Source organism: Lycorma delicatula, chromosome 1, assembly GCF_047948215.1.
Source record: "Lycorma delicatula isolate Av1 chromosome 1, ASM4794821v1, whole genome shotgun sequence".
Taxonomy (NCBI): domain Eukaryota; kingdom Metazoa; phylum Arthropoda; class Insecta; order Hemiptera; family Fulgoridae; genus Lycorma; species Lycorma delicatula.
Genome location: NC_134455.1, coordinates 154,609,909 through 154,630,992, shown reverse-complemented (window position 1 = coordinate 154,630,992; position 21,084 = coordinate 154,609,909). Strand labels below are relative to the sequence as shown.

Below are 21,084 nucleotides of genomic sequence, written 5' to 3'. Positions count from 1 at the left end.
TTGCGAGGAGAGGCTGCGAATTGTGTGGGTTCGGCGAAGTTCTGCGAACCAGTCCAGCGAGACGGTTACTACGACGGTCCAGTGAGGAGGGTCACAGGTGTGTCTGCGAGACGACAGTCCAGCGATGAGAGTCCTGAATCCAGTTCGATACGAGTAGAATGACGCCACGAGTAATTCCAGTAACCAAGAAATACTATCGGTGAGTTTCAGTAAAACTGTAAGTGAAAGAAATAATGCAATAGACTTCGTTCATTCATAAACTGTTAGAGTAGATAGCAAAGGTATTTTCATTATTATTATTATTATTATTAACTTCTCTGGTTGATTTTATGAACATTTTAAACCAATAAACTGTAATTATATCAACATATTCTAAATTCTCAACCTCTCAATATCCTGATCGAGCCGCGAAAAAGCGCGACAATACATCGTTGAAAAGCTCTCAATGAAGGCTTGTTACTGCAGTTGAGAAATAGTCCAAAACCCACATATTTTATTTTTTTGGACACCTGATTCAGTCTATTGCAGCCTAAAGGGTGCACAAATATTTGTTACAATAGTCCTAAATCCAAAATTTCATCCTACGTCTAATCGTTTTTGAGTTATGTGGGATACGTACGTACGTACAGATGTCACGCCGAAATTAGTCAAAATGGATTCAGGGATGATCAAAATGGATATTTCCGTTGAAATCTAAAAACCGAAATTTTTTGCGATCACAATACTTCCTTTACTTCATAAGAGGAAGTAAAATTACCCAAAAATTTTCCCCCCTTCCTGGAAAACAGTTTTAAAAAGTTCTATTTTTAAATTTTGATCTTGATTTCCTTTTTGTACAAAATTATACAACCTTTCGTCAAAGTGTCCTGGCAAATTGGACAATTAGGGAGGGAAAATAATTTGAAAAAGATGTTACCTGATAGATTTGGGTATGATTACGCTTATAGTTGTGAGTAGTTTGTATTTACTGGTAATCTTTTTTCAGATAACAGTAGTATACTCTGATTAAGCCTCTTAAGCGTATTTCTACCCGCTAAAAATCAACACAATCAAAGGCACCAAACGTTGAGCAACCACTGAATGCTTTATATAAATTTAGCCGATGTAGGTGGCCAGGGTGAGATTTGTGCTTGGAATGAGGTTAATTTAGAATTCAATGAGAGTGGCAGGTTGCTATACGGATCGGCAAGCTAGTATAAGATCCTACACAAATTTTTTACGTGCAGTTTTTTTTTTACCTAAAAACTTAAATTATTCTTTTTTTAAATTGTATGCTTTTTTATAGAAATAGCAAGCAATATAATTTTTTTATATATTCTACAGATGTCAATAAAAGTTTGCATTTTCTTCATTTCTTGTTTCTTTTAAAAACCTATTTGCATGTCAGCTTTTAAAGATAATTTATCCTTACGTAGAATATGGTAATTTTTTGCCTCTTAAGAAAATTTAATGTTAGAATTTGTACAGAGACATTTTTCATTAGCTATTAGCTGCACTAAAATGCTTAAATGTGAGGCTGAAGATGTCAGCCTCACATTTTCTCTATATATAAATTAAAGGAAGCGTTTATTATAGAACCAAGTTAACAGACAAAAAGTAATACAAAATTTTTAAAGTAAATATGCACTTTAAATATTCTATTCCGTTAATGTTATTCTGCTTATTTTTATACAGAATACGATGTTTAATACCTATAAACAGCATATTAATCATTCAAAAATGATTATTTATTACAAACTTTAAAATTAAAAACTGAACTTCAGAAATATTGTTTATATAATTTTAATAAATGTTATGATAAGTACCTCCAAACAGTTTTCACAAATGCCAAAAAAATATGTTTTATATGGAGGCGCCGGGTATCGATCCCGGTACCTCTCGCATGCTAAGCGAGCGCTCTACCATCTGAGCTACGCCCCCGTCTCTGTCCGAACATCGTATTAATTTAAAAAATGTTGGTTATTCAGGCAGCCTGTCTAACCTGAAACACCCATTTATTTCCCCAGGGTATATGCATTTAGAAACAAGTGGATCAGTTGCCAAGTAGCCTGTACGTGACGTCACTATTTGCACTGGTATAGAAGACAGTGAATTGTATTCTGTTCTCAACCTCTCTACTATTCAGTTGTTTCACAAACATAAATTTATAAATGGTTTTTACGACAATGAAATTGAGAATCAATTTAAGTTACATCTTTCATTTTCAGATTATAGATTTTCTAAAGTATAATATCTTTTCTTTTATACTATATAATTTAAAAAATAATACTTCACAATATTAGGCAATGCAATAATAATAACTTTCGCTGAAAACATACCGATTTACATTGGATAAAAAAAAATATATTTTATACAAAAATGATGCATTACTTACAGTTAGAATTTAAATTAAATTTTATTTTGTCAACAAGTTTTACGTACCCACATTTATAAACTATTTAAATTATTATAAACCAACTAAAGAAGTGACTATTCACTGTTGATTAACATAGCTTCTTAAGGGCTACGAAAAAAAAACAAAACCAAAAATGAATGAGCTTGGCAAAATAGTTATTTAACCAAAATTAAAATATAAAAATTATAGTCGCTAATGATATAATTGTTGATGCAACTGTAAATAAAAGCATTAAAAATATATATATATATAAATGGAAAAGCTCAAGAACAGTCTGTAAACAAAAATAAATAAATAAAATAAAAATCTAAACTAGATAAACTAGATTTCGATTATTAAATAATCACTAGTAGAATTAATTAAAGGGATTACTACAAATAAACTTTAGTACAAAAAAAAATTTAGTAAATAAATGCATATAAAACAGTATTAACAATAAAATTTAAATCCGTTCAAAGAATTCTTACGAAACATTATCAAATAATTTACATTTAACAGTATTTATATTAAAAATTTATTCCTCAAAGAGGGCAGCAGCTCTTTCAGTTGTTAAGGGTGTAGGTCAGAAGGACGTAAATCCCATATTAATATCACTCGATCTTCTGAGTGCTGCGCAGCTGAAAGCAATGGAAAATTACGGCTGTTTTTTTTTTCCAAGAAAATGTAGCTCTCTACATTTTCATATAACAAAGATGGACGCGCCTTCGTTGTAAAATATTTTGGAGGTAAACTAGTCTCCCTTACGGATCTCTGGGTGGGGATTACTAAGGTAAGGGTCAACAGAAAATTAAAAAAATAACATTCCAAAAGTCGGAGTGTGGATTATTAGAAGTTTTAAAAAGGTTGGTAGGTTAGAAAATATAAAGAGGGAAATGGATAGGTTAAATGTAGATGTAGTAGGAATTAGCGAGGTTTGGTGGTAAGAGGAAAACTAATTTTGGTCAGGTGATTTTAGAATAATTAATTCCGAGTCAAATAAAGGGCAGGCAGGAGTAGATTTCGTAATGAACAAGAAGGTAGGGAAGAGAGTAGAGTATTTCAAAATGCATAGCGACAGATCAATTGTAATAAGGATATAATGAAAACCTAAGCCGATGAGGATTGTTAACGTCTATATGCATACAAGTGCCCATGATGATGATGAGGTAGAGTATGTATACAATGAAACTGACGAAGCAATTAAACACATAAAAGGGGATGAAAATATAATATGGTTGGAAATTGGAATGCAAGATTGGAAAAGGCAAGGAAGGAAATATAGTGGATGAATACAGGCTGGGCAAAAGGAATGAGAGGGGACCGACTTATAAAGTTTTGTACGAAGTATAATTCAGTAATTCCCAACACCAGTTTAAAAATCAAAGAAGAATATACACATGGAAAAAGTCAGGTGATACTGCAAGGTATCAGATAAATTATATCATCGTTATGCAAAGATTTAGAAATCAACTCGTAGACTGCAAAGCTTACCCTGGAGCAGACATTAAAAGCGACCATAATTTAATGATAATGTTATGTAGACTGGGGCTTATGAACCTGAAGAAAAGGTGTCGGATGAATCTGTGGAATTAGATAAGCTTGTGGAAGAGGAGGTAAAGATTTTTGAAGAGGGGGCATCGCAAGAGGTTTGACTAAAAAAGATAAGGTAGAACATGTAGAAGTAAAATGGGAGAATGTTAAAAAGGAAATTCTTAAATCAGCAAAAGCGAACTTAGGCGGAACAAAGAGAACTAGTAGGAAACCTTGGATATCAGAGGATATACTTCAGCTGATGGATGAACGTAGAAAATATAAGAATGCTAGTGATGAAGAAAGTAAAAGGAACTACTATGGACAATTAAGAAATAGTATAAACAGGAAATGCAAACTAGCGAAAGAAGAGTGGATTAAAGAAAAGTGTTCAGAAGAAGAAATAGAATTGATACAGGACTGTGTCTAGTGAGGCAGTTTGTTATCGCCGGGGTGCCATCCTTGAGTCTCATGGCGGAGGAGAGCGCTACGGGGTAGCGGGGTACAGCGGCCGGTGATGCGCGCACATGGCTTATTAACCAGTGGCAGGAGAGATGACAAGAGTCGAGGACAGGTGGATAGACCAGATCCTTCATCCCAGAGATTAATGTTGTGTTTTTTTTTTTTTTTTTTTTTTTTTTGTGAAGATGTTCAGATACCTGTATAACGAGTTGACTCAGATTTTGAGTGTCTGGCTGCTTTGGGGCATATCTTCATAGGATTGGGAAGAGGGTTTACCCCCTATGCCAGTATTGCGGGGTCGTTGACTCCCCAGAACATGCTGGTTATGGTATGGGCGTTGGTATGATGTAAGGCACCCAGTAGTGGAAGAGTTCGGGGGGGGGGGGGAGTTAAAGATCGAGAATGTGGTCCCTAAGATGTTTGCCTCGGAAGCAGCGGGGTATAACTTCCGTGGTTAAAGCTATTGTGCGCGGAGGAAAGACGGATGAGGGTGAGTAGGAGTACTTTGGACGAGGCGTAGTCCACCAAAAGTACTCTTTTCGGTTCCGGGCTTGTGTTGTTACAGTTTGTGTATTTCGTTACTATTTATTTTATATAAATACATGTAATTAGGCGAGATTAGTTTCTGCATTTTTATGTTCCGTATGTACTGAATTTATTTAATGGACGAGGATATTTTTGGTATTACTATATATTGAATGGATTAGGGTCTTAATTTTAAGGCCACGAGTATCTTGTATAAGGACGTCTGCGAGGCAATTATACTATATGCAGCGCCTGTTTGAATGGATGTGCTAAAGTTTAAAAGCTGTCGGGCTATATTGTTGAGGGCACAACGCCTTATACTTTTAACGGTAGCGGGTGGCTATCGTACGATTTCACGGGAGGCGATCTTGGTGATTGCGGGCGTGTAACCTATAGACTTGATTGCGTCAGAGCGGCAACAGCGTTATGTCCCCAAGAAGTTAGGTGAATTAACTTCTGACAAATTTCGAGAAAATTAAAAAAAAAGGTAAAGCTTTGTAGCAGAGGAGATGAGGCAGAGGGCGGACGTTATAAGCACGGTCTCTCTTATGTTGTTAATTTGTAGGACGCCTTGGGGGTACACCCGAATAAGTACGTGACGCAATATCTTTCTGGGCATGGCGCTTTCCGCGACAGGCTGCAGAACTTCGGCCTGGTGGACTCAGGAATGTGTCCGCAATGCGGACAGTTGGATGATGTACATCATGTTCTGTTGTTTCTTCAAAATCTGAGTTGATGCGCACGGAAAATACCGGGTCGGCGGTGGATTTCCGTGTCAGTTGGCGAAACCAGGCCGAATGGATAATAGTTGAGAATTTCATACACTATTTGGCAAAAGAAAGGATTGCCGAGTGCATTTAGGGTGCCGACTGGGCTTTCCCGGGTGCTTTTGTTTGTTTTGCAGATGCTAATTCAAGTTGTTGGTAAGTTTCATTGCGTGTTGAACTTGTTTCTTTTACCTTCGGGTAGGTAATGGATTTCAGTTTCTTTCCTTATTTTGTTTACACATTCTTGTTTGAGACTAACGTAAGGTGTGTTTTGTTTCTAGTTGTGTTATTTTTTAGGAATAGTAGTGTACACCGATGGAAATGTCTCATATGTCATTTGCATCGGTTGCACCCCGACTGAGACAAGAACAAGGCTGAGAGATGGCTTTTGCCTAATTTTGAAGATGACCTCCGGTAAAGGCTATAAGGGCTAGATACGGAGAGGGTGGCACGGCAACCGTAACTGTCATATAACGGGTATCTTTCTCTTCGGGGTCAGGATGTGTTGATTTTATGTAGGTAGATGATGGTATATCATCGGTAATTATGTTTGTATCTTATTTTCCTTTTGTATTTTGTTCAATGTTATATATTTTATGTAGGCGAGGTCATTTTCGTATATACTATATGTATATGAACAACATATATTCCAAGTTAAGCGATGTTAGTTTCGGTATTATTATGTAATAATTGTACCGAGTTCATGAATCAGGTGAGGAATTTCCGGTTTATTACGTATAATTATGATTATATAGGTAGGCGATGTTTTTTTTATTTTCGGTATTACGTATGTATTTTGTTTTCTATGAGTACTATGTTTATCATGGTTTTTATTAAGTATTTTATAGGTTGATTTTTTTTTATACGTAGGCGATGTTATTTTGGTATTGCTATGTGTGTATGCACTGTAATATGTTATAATAGGTGATGAATTATATTACTGGTTATGTCATTTTTGGTATTACGTATCTATTATGCTCCTTGTGGACCATGTACTTGTATGTACTGGAGTTATGTAGGTAGGTGATGTTATTTTCAATATTATGTATGTATTCTGCTTTCTTTGTGTGCTATGTTATTATTAAATTATTATTATCTTCGATAATTGTTCGTGTATTGTATTACCGAAATAATCCGGGTATATCGGTTATAGTGAATACGTTTGTTAAATAAAAAAAAAAAAAAAAAAAAAAAATGTTCCTAAACGTAGTGTGGAGCATGAGATTGTTCGGTGCATGAAAATTGCACTGATCAATTAATTGCAATTATGAGGCCGAACATTTTTGGTATGGTCGTTTTGCAGAGATGGTGACCTCTCAGCAGGGTGGGGACTGAGTATTGCTTTAAAAGTGGGCCGGTCTTCACCTAGTACAACTCCAAAAGGAAAAAAAAGAGAGAAAAAAAAATCTGTTGTATTATTATAGTAATGTGTTCTAATAAAGTAATGGTATTTACAGTTTAAATCAGTTACCAAAGTATTGCAATTTCAATTAGGCTATAAGGGAAAGAGCTTAAACACTGTACAATTACCGTATGCCGTTCAAAAAAAAAAGACAGTGTGAAAATCCAGCTCCAAACAATATGTAAATATTGCAAAATACATACGCATATTGCATTTTTTTTCTACATTTTATTTTATTCCTTAGTATTTACAATTTTAACTGTAACATTTGATAAAACTTTAATCTTGTTACAATATTAACTCAGTTGGAATTTTTTTTACGTTTATCACTTTATCTTCGAATTAACGCGGCTAGTCTATCACGGGTATAATGGTAATGGTTGTCTCTGCAAGGACGCGTTATAGCGGGGTAGTACTGTTCTTTGAAATAAAAATACTCTGTATTAATAATTAATATAAATAATTTTAATTTTTATTTCTTTTGAAATAGAAAATACTGTAAAATAATTGATTGATCAAAAAATAAAGTAAAAGAGAATCAAATAGCATGCCAAAGGAGATAATCAATTAAAAAAGCAGACGAAAATTGCGTATCATCCTCTTCATAATAAGAAATTATTATTTTTTTTTAAAAATAACGCAAATTAAATAATATCCAAAAAGGATATTTTTAAAATTTAAGCTGTGCATTCATGTGAACTTAATATATTTATTAATTGAAAAACTTAATCAATTACTAAGTAGTACGCAGTAGCTAGTACTTCTCTTATAACTAGAAATATTACAAGCTAATTTTTCATGTATTCTGCTTTAGCGAATCCTAAAGCCCCATGCATATTTTTTTTTTATTGTCATTATTATATTAAGCCTTATGGTAGTTAATTTTTAAGCAAAGGGGCTTCTTTTTTACAGATTAAAAGAAGTCTTTAAGAATTTCTTCATGAGATATCCCCGTTAAACTTATTTTGCGCAGAGCAAACACACTTAATGTATTTTTATATATTTTTTTCATTTAGTAACTTTGTTTATTAAATTATGTTTTTAATTATTCTTCACATTTATTATTCCATAACGTGCAAGTAAATACTACAAAAACTCAATTAACTTCTGTACTTTCTAGTTTTTATTCATTATTAGGGAAAAAAAATCTCTTTACACGACTGCCCAAAAAAAGTATAATATGTTTTTAGGGCGTATGTATGTATATATATTTGTTTGTTCGTTCCACCGTTGCAGCTCAACAGCCGAATCGACTTAGATGTATGAATCCGCTAGCGTTGGAATCCGTACGTTTCCGAGAGTGTGATAGGGTATATAAATAAGAAAATATATATATATATATACTAATAGAGATTTGCCGGTTGAAGCATAAACTTTAATAAATTGAAGTAATGAACTGTGAACTGTAAGAGTCTATCACTACGTTAGCTGGGTTTGAACTGAATGATTCAAATCAATCGAATGAATCATATTACAAAAATAAGAATTAAATTTATATTAAATAAATTAAAATAATATTAAATAAATTAAAATCGTGTTTAATAATAATGTGGTTTCCGTGGAAACTGCGTGTGAGGTTAGAGTGATGAGGTGATGTGAGCACCTTATGCGAGGCTAAACCGTTATCATCACCGTTATCTGGTAACAAACGGGTTACTCCTGGGGCGCTGTTTTTGGAGATGCAAGGCAGTGCTCTTATAATATCTCTGCAAAAAATCGTCCAGTTTTCAAAATTCAAATGGGATTTTTGCTAATATAATAAAAAAATCGCGATGGAACCAAACCAGAATAAGAATCAACTAATATATTTAAAAAATCGAGTGGCTTGCGCTACGCTTGAGACCAGCTTGAGCACGGCGAGCTCCCCTAAACGATCTTTGTAGAGTTTGATGACAGTACGATTAGAGGTAATGATGTCGGCATCGGATTGAGGATCAAGCCCATATTGTCTAATTTGATGCTTTAAGAGGACAGGGCAAAGTGAAACGGTGTTTGTTGCCTCTAACATTGTGCTGAGCTCAGACGCTGCATAAACTATAAGGGACTACCGTCCCTTATAGCCGTCGTAGATCTTAGCACTCACATCTTTGTCAACGGCCAGGCCTACGTAGCACCGAGCAGCGTGTAACAATTGGAGAGTTTAGCCATTATTTGTTTGGATCCCAGAAAATTGCTGTACGATCCGCACGATAAAAGTCTCTCGAGATACTCAACCGCTTGAGAAATATGTAAGTTTGAATTGGTATACGCCAATTTAATAAATAAATCGAAATGTTTACAGTTTCCTCAGTTGGCTCAGTACGTTAATAACGTTATATCCTTAAGTTTTCAAATCGTGAATTTTTTTTCGATGATCATTAAAAAGTGTTAAATAATTTAAAAAAAATTAAATAACACGACTACAAAAAAGTAAATAAATTGAACTAAAAAATAAATCGTACATTGATATATTAATATACTTTATCAAAGTATACAGTATGGACAATAAACCCATACCTTGTTTTCTCTTTTTTAGTTCGAATTATTGTCGTTTTGTTAGTTCAATTTATTTATTTATTTTTTGCAGTCGTGTTTTTTAATTTTTATAATTATTTATATTATTTATTGCTTTTAGGGATCGTCGAGAAAAATTCATGATTTGAAAACTTATAGATATAAGGTATTTAACGTACAGAGCCAAATGAAGAAACTGTAAATATTTCAATGTATTTATTAAATTGGTGTGTACTAAGCTAAACTTACAGAATTTTTAAGCAGTTGAGTTCCTTAAAAGACTTTTTATCGTGTAGATCAATTTTCTGAGACCAAATAACTAATGCCTAAACTCACCAATTGTCTATCACCACAGTACCACCACCACTACCGCCATCACCACCACTGCCACCACCTATTTCAAAATCGGCTGATCCGACAGCCGAATTTGACTGATGATGACAGTTATCGTCATCAGTTATCAGTCATCACTCAGTTATCGTCATCAGTCATCAGTCAGTTGTCATCATCAATTATCAGTTAGTCGTCGTCATCAACCATCAGTCATCATGGTGGAGGAAGAGGAACTCTTCTTTTCTGTTTAGCCTCTGGAACTACCGTAAGGTATTATTACTTTAGAGGATGATTGAGGATGAAATGTATGATTATAAATGAAGTGTAGTCTTGTACAGTCTCAAGTCGACCTGCATCGACGATCTAGTATCCAAATCCGTATAAAAGTAACTGCCTTTATTAGGATTTGAACCTTAGAAATCTTGACTTCAAAATCAGCTGATTTGCGATTACGAGTTCACCATTAGACCAGCCCGGTGGGTTAGGTGAGGTCTATCCTCTTTTCTCTCGAAGAGCGAAGAGAGGATAGACCTCTTTAATGATTTAAAATAATGCAAATGTCAAGGAAAATTATATTGAGCGTACGGAGATTACATGCAAACATAACTAAGCGCCGTTAACGGTTCTTATAACACTTCAAGCACTACACTTATATACTGCGTGTAAGAAATTACAATCAGTTATAAGAATGAGTGGCCCAACTTGCAGAGATTACGAAGTATTCAAAATTTTATGATAAATTGAATTGCAAAAAAAAATCCCGCATTCCCCTCCGAATACACAACAATCAGTACATTCAGTATAATATTAAAAATAGATTATAAATACATAACGTAATGCGTTACTAGGTATACAAAAAAAAAAAATACTGGAAAAGTAAACAAAACATAATATACAAATTAACTTAATTAATTTGATTTTGTGGTTATTATAATAAAAATAGCACTTGAATAAATTATTAGGGAGAAATAAAAAGTATCTTTTAATATAGAAATTAATTTAAATTTAGAAATCATCTCTTCTGATTTGTTTGTTTACTCGCACTTGGTTTTTGTTATTTTATTATATTGTACATCGACTTTTATTTACAATGGAATACGAAATAAAACCACAAAATGTATTCGGTGATCGATAGCAATGTTCATAAATGTTGAAGAGATTTATTAATATTAACAAATTACAAATGTATTACACGTATGATTTATACGTTTGGAATAAATAACGTACTTCTAAAATGTAAAAACAATCCGTTTTTAAAAACAACACAGTGGAGCTAACGTAGTTTTATCTCAATATATTATATTCACGTATGTTCAGCACGCATACTACCGACGTATATACGATACTGTAAATGGGATAGCTAGCCAAAAACCGTATACGCGCTCTGGGACTGTATGGAGTTTCCCCGCTCTCTTACGTAGAGCCGGATAGTAATCGTATAGGCCTCATTAGAATCCTATTGTTTTTGTCACTTTTCTGAAATGTACGCGTTGTATCTAGACTTCAGTTTTGGAATGTAATTATTTGGTAATTTTGCCTTGTTTCCCTCTCCAGCTGAGGGATGGGCTGGCTGTCTAAAAGAGGAAGTCAGCCTGTACTGATGATGCTAGGGAGTCCCCGGTGCCTCCATAAGGAGCTAGTCAGGGGGGGGGGGGGGCTGCTGCCACGACACCCTGAGGTGACCGAGTGATGCTTAATTGCCGGAATGGTTGCCTTAGGGGTGTCTAAATCAGAAACAAACAAAAAATTATGTTTTAAAAATTCAGTAAACCATTAAACGATTTATTCATAAACTTTATAATTGAAGAAATTACTTAAAACATAACAAAAATATATAAATCAAAAATTAAATAATTTTTTATGCAGTTGTTAATATCATTTGAGTATGAAAATAACTTCGCAAACTGTTTCAGTGTAGAATTGAATTCAGATGAATAGGAATAAAAATAATCCAGATGATTAATTGCATAAAATATACATTTATTAAACAGAGATGAACGTTTAATTTTTATTATCCTTAAGGTAATAAAAATATCATAATCTTACTTTATACTTCACATTGCTGAATAAAATTAATTTTGTAAATCTTCGGCGTAACTTTACGTTTATAGAACAGCAATAATAATGTTTTCTGTAGAAGGTGAGAAATTACGATTTTCTGTTATATTTCGCCTGTGGATCATCCCTCATGATGATCTAACAATAATCGACCAGCATATTATGATTCCATTTGTCTTGATACCGCTTTTCCATAGCTGAAATCTGACAAAGTGTACCCCGTGCTCATCGCTCTCTGCAACAAGATTTTCCGGGAAGAAATCTATATGCAAGTGCTGGAAGTGTAGTTTTAAAGACATTACAACCAACATTTTTTTAAGATGTTATAAGATCGTTAACAATATCATGGTAATTTTCCGCCTTTCGATTTCCCAAAAAACTCTAGAGTAACATTTTTGAATGCTTGCCAAGCTGCTATCTCCAGTGGATTCAGTAGTTCCTCAAACTTTTCATTGTGCATTAGTGATCGTATTTGTGGACCCACAAATATTCCTTCTTTAATTTTTACATCACTAATTTTAGGAGACTTCTGTTTTAAGTACATGAAACCAGGAGTATTGTCCCTGGCCTTGACGAAGTTCTTCATTAATCATAGTTTGATATGTAACGGAGGTGGATACACATTTTTAGGATTACACAATGGGTCATCTTTCGCATTTTTCTGTTCAGGAATGAATGATTCGCGTTTACGCCATTCTTTTCTAATGAAATGATTTTTTCTGCCCCTACTATTCCATTGACACAAAAACAACAGTACTTTGTATAACTAAGCTGCAGACCAAGAATAAGTGCAATTACCTTCAAATCAACACAAATATTCCGTTCATACACTGCATATTGAAGCTTTTCGAATGTAAATTTAAAGTTTTCATATGTTTCTTTCATACTAGGAGAGTGAGCCATAGGTACCGATGGGAATTTTTTGCCATTATGCAGAAGCACAGCTTTTACACCAACTTTAGAGGAATCAATGAATAAGCGCCATTCTGTTGGGTTATGTTTATTACAAAGTCTCCGTAAGAGAAGAAATGTCATTACAAAACACTAAACCATTTTCTTCAGAAAAATAGTCTTTAAATTCAGAATGACGATTACGATGAGTACTTATCTTTGTATTCTTTTGAAGAAGATTCCATCCTTTTAGCCGAGAAGCAAGCATCTCAGACTGTTTTTTGGATAACTTTAAATCTTCTATGAGATCGTTAAGATTTTCTTGCTTCAGTAAATGAGGCTCAGATGAACTGCTTTGTTCAAAACTTGTATCACCAGAATCTGTTTCTTTTTCTTCATTACTTTCATCAGACTCTGAGCTCTCTTCATCTAATGTAACATGTTCTGGAGGCTTTGGTATGGGCAATTCTTTGCAGTGTGAAACTGATCTCATTGCAGATTGCATATTAGGTACACCACTGTTTATTTTGATTTTGACGTAATCCCTTGCGTCAAAATCAAAATGTTTGTTAAGCAGAAATAACAGTCAGAAGAGCGATCTTTGGGTTCCCTCAAATCATAGGGATAGCAAATGGCATGTGCTATTTTTCCATGCAGTGAGAAGCCTAGAACACGATAAACAACAGATATGTGGAGCCCCAGAGTCCTTGTTTGGTCCCGACTTTACACCCAAAATAAAGTTCATAATACTTTTTTACTAATGGAATATGGTTTCGTCTTTGACACTGAGCGTCACTTCACCGCATACATAAAAAAATGTTAGGGTGATTTTAAAAAACTCTAGGAATTTTGCTATTAACGATTTATTAAAAAAAATAAAATTGTAAATATGTAGAACAAAGTAATTCAGACACACAAAGCACTCTCAATGACGTGTTTACTGGTTCACTACTATCTCACAACTGCATCGTTCTGATGAATGTGTGCTACACTTGGTCACGTTTGTACACGTCTATACACTTCTTAACCTGCACAACAGTAGCAACTCTACCCCTTGAGTTAGCTCATTTGGTTCCATCATATTTACACTGCTCTAGGAGCTTTTACTTCACAAATGACCAATATTTTAAAACAAATCTTTTACGAAAAAACGTTTTAAAATATTAAAAAAATTAAAATAACAAAAATACTGTGGGTGATGGAGAAATTCTGAATACATATTTGAAAACAGAATAAAAACTGCATTGAGTACACCTATTAGTGCTCGTGAGACAAAAATCATATTGACCAGTATAATCAATAAAGAAATCTAATGTAAGAGTGGTGGAATATAGTTATTGTTTAATGCGTAGATAATCTTCATGCTTAAAGGAAGGTTCAACATTCTACATTTATTATTAAATTATTGCTATCGAGAACATTCTGTTGGAATCCCGAGCGTATATAAGCCCCGGTGGTTGCCTGGAGCAAGACTCATGACTCGCTCTGTTAGTCAGTCAGAGAGCCGTGGTCGCCGCTTTCGTCAGTCATCAGGGTTAGGAAGTAGCTAGGGTATCCGCGGCCGTATCAAGGAATTTCATTTCCGACGGACTTCGACCGACGGTTACCAGGAAGACTTCAGCCTGACAAGACTTCAATCGATCGATTATATATATAATTATATTCTCGATATATAATTATATTCTTTTATCAAAACGTTCCTGTCAAAAGTACAATTTCGACGTTAGCATTACTACAACCCTGGACAGCCCTGGCTAGCCACCTATTATTCTTTAATCAATCTATCTTTTTTTAAATTTCAAACTTAGGATTTTTTCTATTTTTAGTATTAAACAATTTTTTCCTTTCAAATTTGAATTTTTTTATTATAATTTTTTTCACTGCTTCGATAAATCGGTGAATTTAGTAGTTTGTATCAGCACAACAACCTCTTTTTAATTAAAAAAAATATTTATTGTAGTGTAAACTTAATTTTTTAATTTACAAATATATATATTTGTATAATTAAAAAATAATAATTGTATTCTATTAAATACAGTATAATAAGCTTGACTGCTTAAGTCATTTTATATTTTACAAGTTTTTACATTTTCTAGTACCTAGAAATCTAATACACTTGAAATAAAAGTTTTATTCTGTTAAGTATGGTGTTCAGTTAAGTGGAAATAGCCTTTGGCATGTTTCTTTTCGCAAAAGGATTCCAGTAACATTGAGAAGTAATTTAACTAAAAAAAAAAAAAAAAAAAAAATACTCGTTTTTTGTATAAAAAAAAATAACCGAAAATGTCAAAGATAGAAGCCAATTTCTTTGTTTGAATTCATTTTTTTTTCGTCAGTTTATTTTTATTTTAAAATATACACTCAATTTCACATCTGTAAAGATATTTGATTATATTTAGTTCGAGTTATTACATTTGTTTTTTTTTACTAAGGTTGGTGAAATTTAAATAGTGTCCATATTATTATAAATTATTTATTTTTATTTATTATTTTATTGTAAACATACGTATTACTTTTTCTACAGCTTAAGTTTTTGGAAATGTTAAATTTCTCTTAAACTAAAAATATACTAATGGCCGAGATGATAGCAATTTGGTAAATGTTTAGATAAAATTCGTTTACAGTTCCTATTCGACTTATACTCTCAGAAGTATTTGAAATAAATTAATAATAAATATTAAATTTGAAATAACGGTATATAAAAACAATTTATTAATAAACGCTTTAGAAAAACAAGTTAAAAAAAAAATAAATTTGATGAAAAAAATTTCGTTCTCTATCTGGAATTTAAAAAGTTAGTAGATTTTCTTGGACGTTATGTGATGTTACTTTGTTGTTCTTTTAATTGATTGGAATGTTACTTGAAATTGTAGTAAAACCTTTTTCAGACAGCCTCTTGTCATTATTATAGATAACATTTAACCATTTGAAATTTTATAACATATAACGTTTTAGTTTATATAACATATTAGATATTAGAATAAATATAACTTGAAGTCAAACCACTTTTTAGAATACTAAAGGTCAATACAAAAGGTTGTGGCTTCAAATTGTATAAGTAAAAATTAAAGGAATTTTTATAAATCAGTTTGACAGATTTGAACATAGTCATTTCAAAAAATTAGAAATTTTGTTTGGATGGCTTGATACCATTAACCCGTTTAGTTTTCATGACTGAAAATTTAATTTTAGTGATAATAATAAATGCACGATCTGATCTATTTTGTTGTTATTAAAGATATTAGAGAAATTTAATTATCGGGTCGGTCAGTTTACTCATTATTATTTTAGTTTAAACTAAAAGTATACTAATGACTGAGATGATAACAATTTGGGATTATATTTTCGGGATTAATTTTCTTCTTTAATTTTTCATCGTGAAGCGGCTAGGACCTAAGTGAAAAATCTGTTAAGTATGAATTGCGTATCCACACGTGTATGTATGTACTATTAACATTATTGACAACTCTGGCAAGGGGATATTGTCATGAATGTACTGTATATGTAAATCAGTTTAACACCATGTTTACATATTGTCAGCAGATAATGATAGATTTGTGCCAGCATCGGCATTTGTACATCTATCATGTGGCTAAACAGATCATTCCAATAAATCACTCGTGATTAATAATCTTATTCCTGTCTAATTTGGTTTTTATTAATATCATTTCTGTCTCTACGATTAACAGAGTTAAAACAGAATGATTTATTGTTAATGTTTAATTTTTCAAATATATTGATCAGGCATTATTCCTTTTTATTTGTTATATAAAAATAAATAATAAATATGAATTTAATACATTTTAACGTATTATTCGGTAAAAAATATACTGTATGAAGAAAATATTAAAAATATTATTCGTTGTGGTTTCAACTAACGGCATTGTAATAAATAAATCAGATTAGTTCACGCTAAAACTGGCCAAGAAAAATTGTCCATCACTAATTGGGTTAAAAATTTTCAAATATAATCTGGAATTGAAAGATCCTTCTTTTGTTTCAATTTAACAAAAACGTTAACAACAATATAGCGGAGCTTTATTGCAAGTTTTAGAGCTGTAATTTAATTTCAGTTATTTTCTTATTAAATGAAAAGTAAATAATTTTATAAACAGTATATAAACAAACTCATTATTATGTATCATTATACTATCAGTTATATAAAGAAACTCACCGAAGTTCCTCAGATACAATTTTATTAAAAAAGGGAAATAATTATAATAAAATAACATTAATACTACTAGTTTTATTTGTATTAATATGAGTAGCAATAAATAGTTCGTATTTTCTGAAAGCTCGTTTTTTTATCGATGCAAATTAAATTTTTTTTTCAGTAATTCAATTATATCAAATACTTGAATGAAAATTAACTGCAAGGTATAAATATTTTTCTTTGCGATTAGTATTAGTTGCTTGAGAATGCTCCAAATCAAAATTCACTTCGTGACCCCAGGTCCGAGTTTAAATTCAAAAATAAAACGTTAGTGCAGAACTGATTAGAAACTGAAATTGTAATTTGTTACATCCATGTAATAATAATATTGTAGACGATACTGACAATGATCCTGATTATGATTCGGTTTTTCAAAATCAACCATCAACTTCAGGTCTCTTTTGCTGCATATTAATGTTAAGGTAAAGATGCGTTTAAATGCAAATGGCTGCCATCTTATTTAAAAGAAAAAATTATCACAAAAAAGAACTGAAAAAAGATATATGTTCGAGTAAACTCAAAAACAAATCATTAATATATTATCTGAAGAAAGTAATTTTACAGTATGAGTTAATAAAATGCAACTTACCGAAAACCATGATACATAAAGTAAATGAAATTTTTCTTTCAAAGAATTAATCAGTTTTTAGGTTACAACTATATGCTGAACTGAATCCGATTGATGTAGTGAAACTTGTGTTGCCATGTAAATTACTGAAAGAATCATAGATAATCTAGAAAAACTCTGTTAAAAGTTTGAGATATCCTTAGATTGGAAACCAATACGTGAAAAATATTTTCTACAACCGCAGCAAATATTAGATCGTGTTGTAGATAATATTTTTATAAATTTTGATGACTAATTTAATGGATGTTGAGCAAATTGATGTCGACTTAAAAGAATACTTTGCTTTTGCATGTATTTGATAATATTTATCAAATACTAAATTTTCAGTCCTGGTTGTCAGCACACACGGAGTAAGTCTCCTTTGTTAACAACTACTGCATTGCTAAATGAAAAATGCAGTATAACTCTTCAAAATTTAGAAAGCGTAGATAAATAAATGAGCAATAATTCTAACCGGGAAGACTTAAGTACTATTGCACTGCTAATACTACAGGAGAGGGAATAATATATCGCGGCTGGACGACGAAGGAAACAAGAAGCCTAGATGATGGTACAATCATCCATCCGCATCCTTCCCGTCAACTGATTTTTCTAAACTTTGACGTGTAATAAAAGTTTACCAAAATTTTATGAGTTTTTTACGGTATCATAAAATGTTGTAAGAAACATTTCAAAATTATAATATTTTGATTTACTTCATCAAAAAGTTATATTTTATAAAAATTGATCCGTATTTCGATGACAGTGGTTTTCATTAATTTATATGTGTGTGTGTGTGAGTATGTGTGTGTATGTATGTGTGTATGTGTTTTTAAAAAATAAAGGAATGAAATTATATCCAGAGTATTTTTTTAAAGCAAAATAAAACATATTAAAACAATTAACTCAATCTGAAAAATTATGAACTGTATTTTTTTTTTTGTTGAAGAAATCCTTTTTTTTTGTTAATTTTTTATCTAGTTACATTCAAGCTATCTTTACCTAAAAACAATTTCAAATAATTCCGTATATTTACACAAAATTTTTGTTTAAATAAATGCTTGTGTGTATATATCTTCTGTAACTATAAAACTTCTCGTAGCCGACTATAGTGTTTTAATTTTATTCGTGTTTTAATGAACCTAATTTAATTATATCAAATATTAGAATGAATTTAAAAGAAAATTAACTGCAAGGTATAAATATTGAAGGGATATCTTTGTAAGGGATATAATCTTATGAGATATGTTTTGATGTTAAAATTATTTAAGCTACTTCTACGAGCTAAAATATTTAATACCGAAATTTCATTTAAATATTAAATTACCTTTATATCATTTGCATTAATTTTCTAAAGCTTATTTATATAGTATTTATTACAAGTTGTAATATACGTTGATATCAAAGTAGATTAATGATTGATATCAGTACTTTAGCCATACACTAGTACAAAGATTAAAAATTCTTATAAGACGTGCTACTTTTTTGTGAAGGTATTGGATGTGATATTGTTTATCCATTTTAATGCACTTATCAACACGTTTCACTAAGTTTATTTTCATATGAAAAGTTAACTTTTCATATTGCCGGAATCAGAATTCATGCTCATCCTTTTGTAACAAAGCATGAAGTTGTTAGAATGTTTAACAATAGACTTCTATATTCATAGTGATTTAAAAAAAAAGAGATTAGTGTATTCTTCGTTTTGAATCTGTATACACCATACGCCTATTTTTAATGAATATATAAAATATTAAATAAAATTACGTTTATCAGGTTTTAAAATATCAATTTTAGTAGTTTTGACTTTGATATATCCACTGATATAGGCTTTGTCCGTAATAAACACTTCATTTAAAAAACCAGGGTTTTCATAAATATAAATTTCTTAAACTATTAACAGAATTTACCACAATTAGTTTAGTCACAAGAGATTTTCTCGTGGAACAAATCTGTATTCAGTATGGGTAGAATTCAATATATTCCTTACAGCAGTAAAGGGATGGACGAATAGAAATATTCTTTTGTTTATTTTTGTTTGTTTTTGAAACCTTCGGTGTTAGAGGAAGGCGCGGAGATCGCGCTTCCGCGAATCAGTTAATTTGATAGTTGAGGATTGTAAATTATGGTAGATGGTCGTGGTTGGAAGAGCGCAAACATAGACGAGAGTAGGTGGTGTAAATACACTGATGGAAATGTTTGCCGAGACATTTGAATCGGTTACTTCGTGACAGAGTCTAAACTGGTGACTGTGTTGTTATGAAGTTTAGAGGATCTAAAAGAGGACCTCCGGTCATGCTCATCATGGCTGGGAACGGAGGAGGTGGTGTGACGACCGGGAAAAGGCTAAATTGTCTTTCCCTACAGAGGTCGGGATGTAATTTTCACAATAAACTGTTTTTTAACACGTTCTTCAACTGTTTATCGCATTATTAAAACAAAAATTATATAAGAACTCGAACCAGGGAAAACTAGTTCCCATCATTACACCTTATATGGTTTTCTTGTCTGTTACAGATTATTATTGTCTTACCAATATTTGTTAGGCATTAAAACTATTCTTATCAATTATATCCGTGTAAACTGAAATTAGAATCGATTATTCATCACTGAAATAGCGGTTAAAAATGTTCGTTAATGTTAATACGAAAAATGTTCGTAAATAGCTACTTAAACATCAATCAAATTCTGGCTTAGTTCTAGTCTAAATATGATTTTTAGTTTAAAAATGTACAAGATCATTGCGTACAGCTGTGTAACCGGTCGATCTCGCATAATAGTTCAAGGCAACTGAAGAGCATCTATTTTTAAGTCTCTGGGATCTAATTTCATTGGTAATTAACCCCTCTCTCTTTTCCTGTTTAGCCTCCGGTAACTACCGTTTAGATAATTCTTCAGAGGATGAATGAGGATGATATGTATGAATGTAAATGAAGTGGAGTCTTGTACATTCTCAGTTCGACCATTCCTGAGATGTGTGATTAATTGAAACCCAACCACCAAAGAACACCGGTATCCACGATCTAGTATTCAAATCCGTGTAAAAATAACCGGCTTTACTAGGACTTGAACGCTTGGTAATTAACCCGGCAGTACGCTTGCGCACCTTAATGCAAGCTGATAATTTTTTGCCTGTTTTTATATCTTCCATTAAATGTAATAAAAATGATTAATAATAAATAATAATAGTACATTAATAAAAATAAAAATTATCACCTTACATTTTTGTGCGCATGCGTGCCGGGCTTATTGTCTGCAATATCTGGATTGTTTGTTAACAGATTTTTACAAATGAGGTATCGTTTTGTTCAAAGTAAAAATTTGATCAAACAAATAATTACAAAGATATTGATGATTAAAAATTACGGTGACCGCCATTTTGAAATTTTTGACGGTGACGTTTTCAAAATGTTTTATTTTGTAGGACAA

General features: G+C 32.1%; 1 protein-coding gene and 1 non-coding gene across 7 annotated transcripts in view; one reads left to right on the top strand and one right to left on the bottom strand.

Moving 5' to 3' along the window:
- Window positions 1–21,084, top strand: part of LOC142324584 (uncharacterized) — a 483,167-nt gene that overhangs the window by 153,398 nt on the left and 308,685 nt on the right. The gene's annotated exons all lie outside the window — the stretch shown is intronic.
- Window positions 1,848–1,920, bottom strand: TRNAA-AGC (transfer RNA alanine (anticodon AGC)). Its single transcript has one exon. It is a non-coding gene; the product is annotated as a tRNA-Ala (tRNA).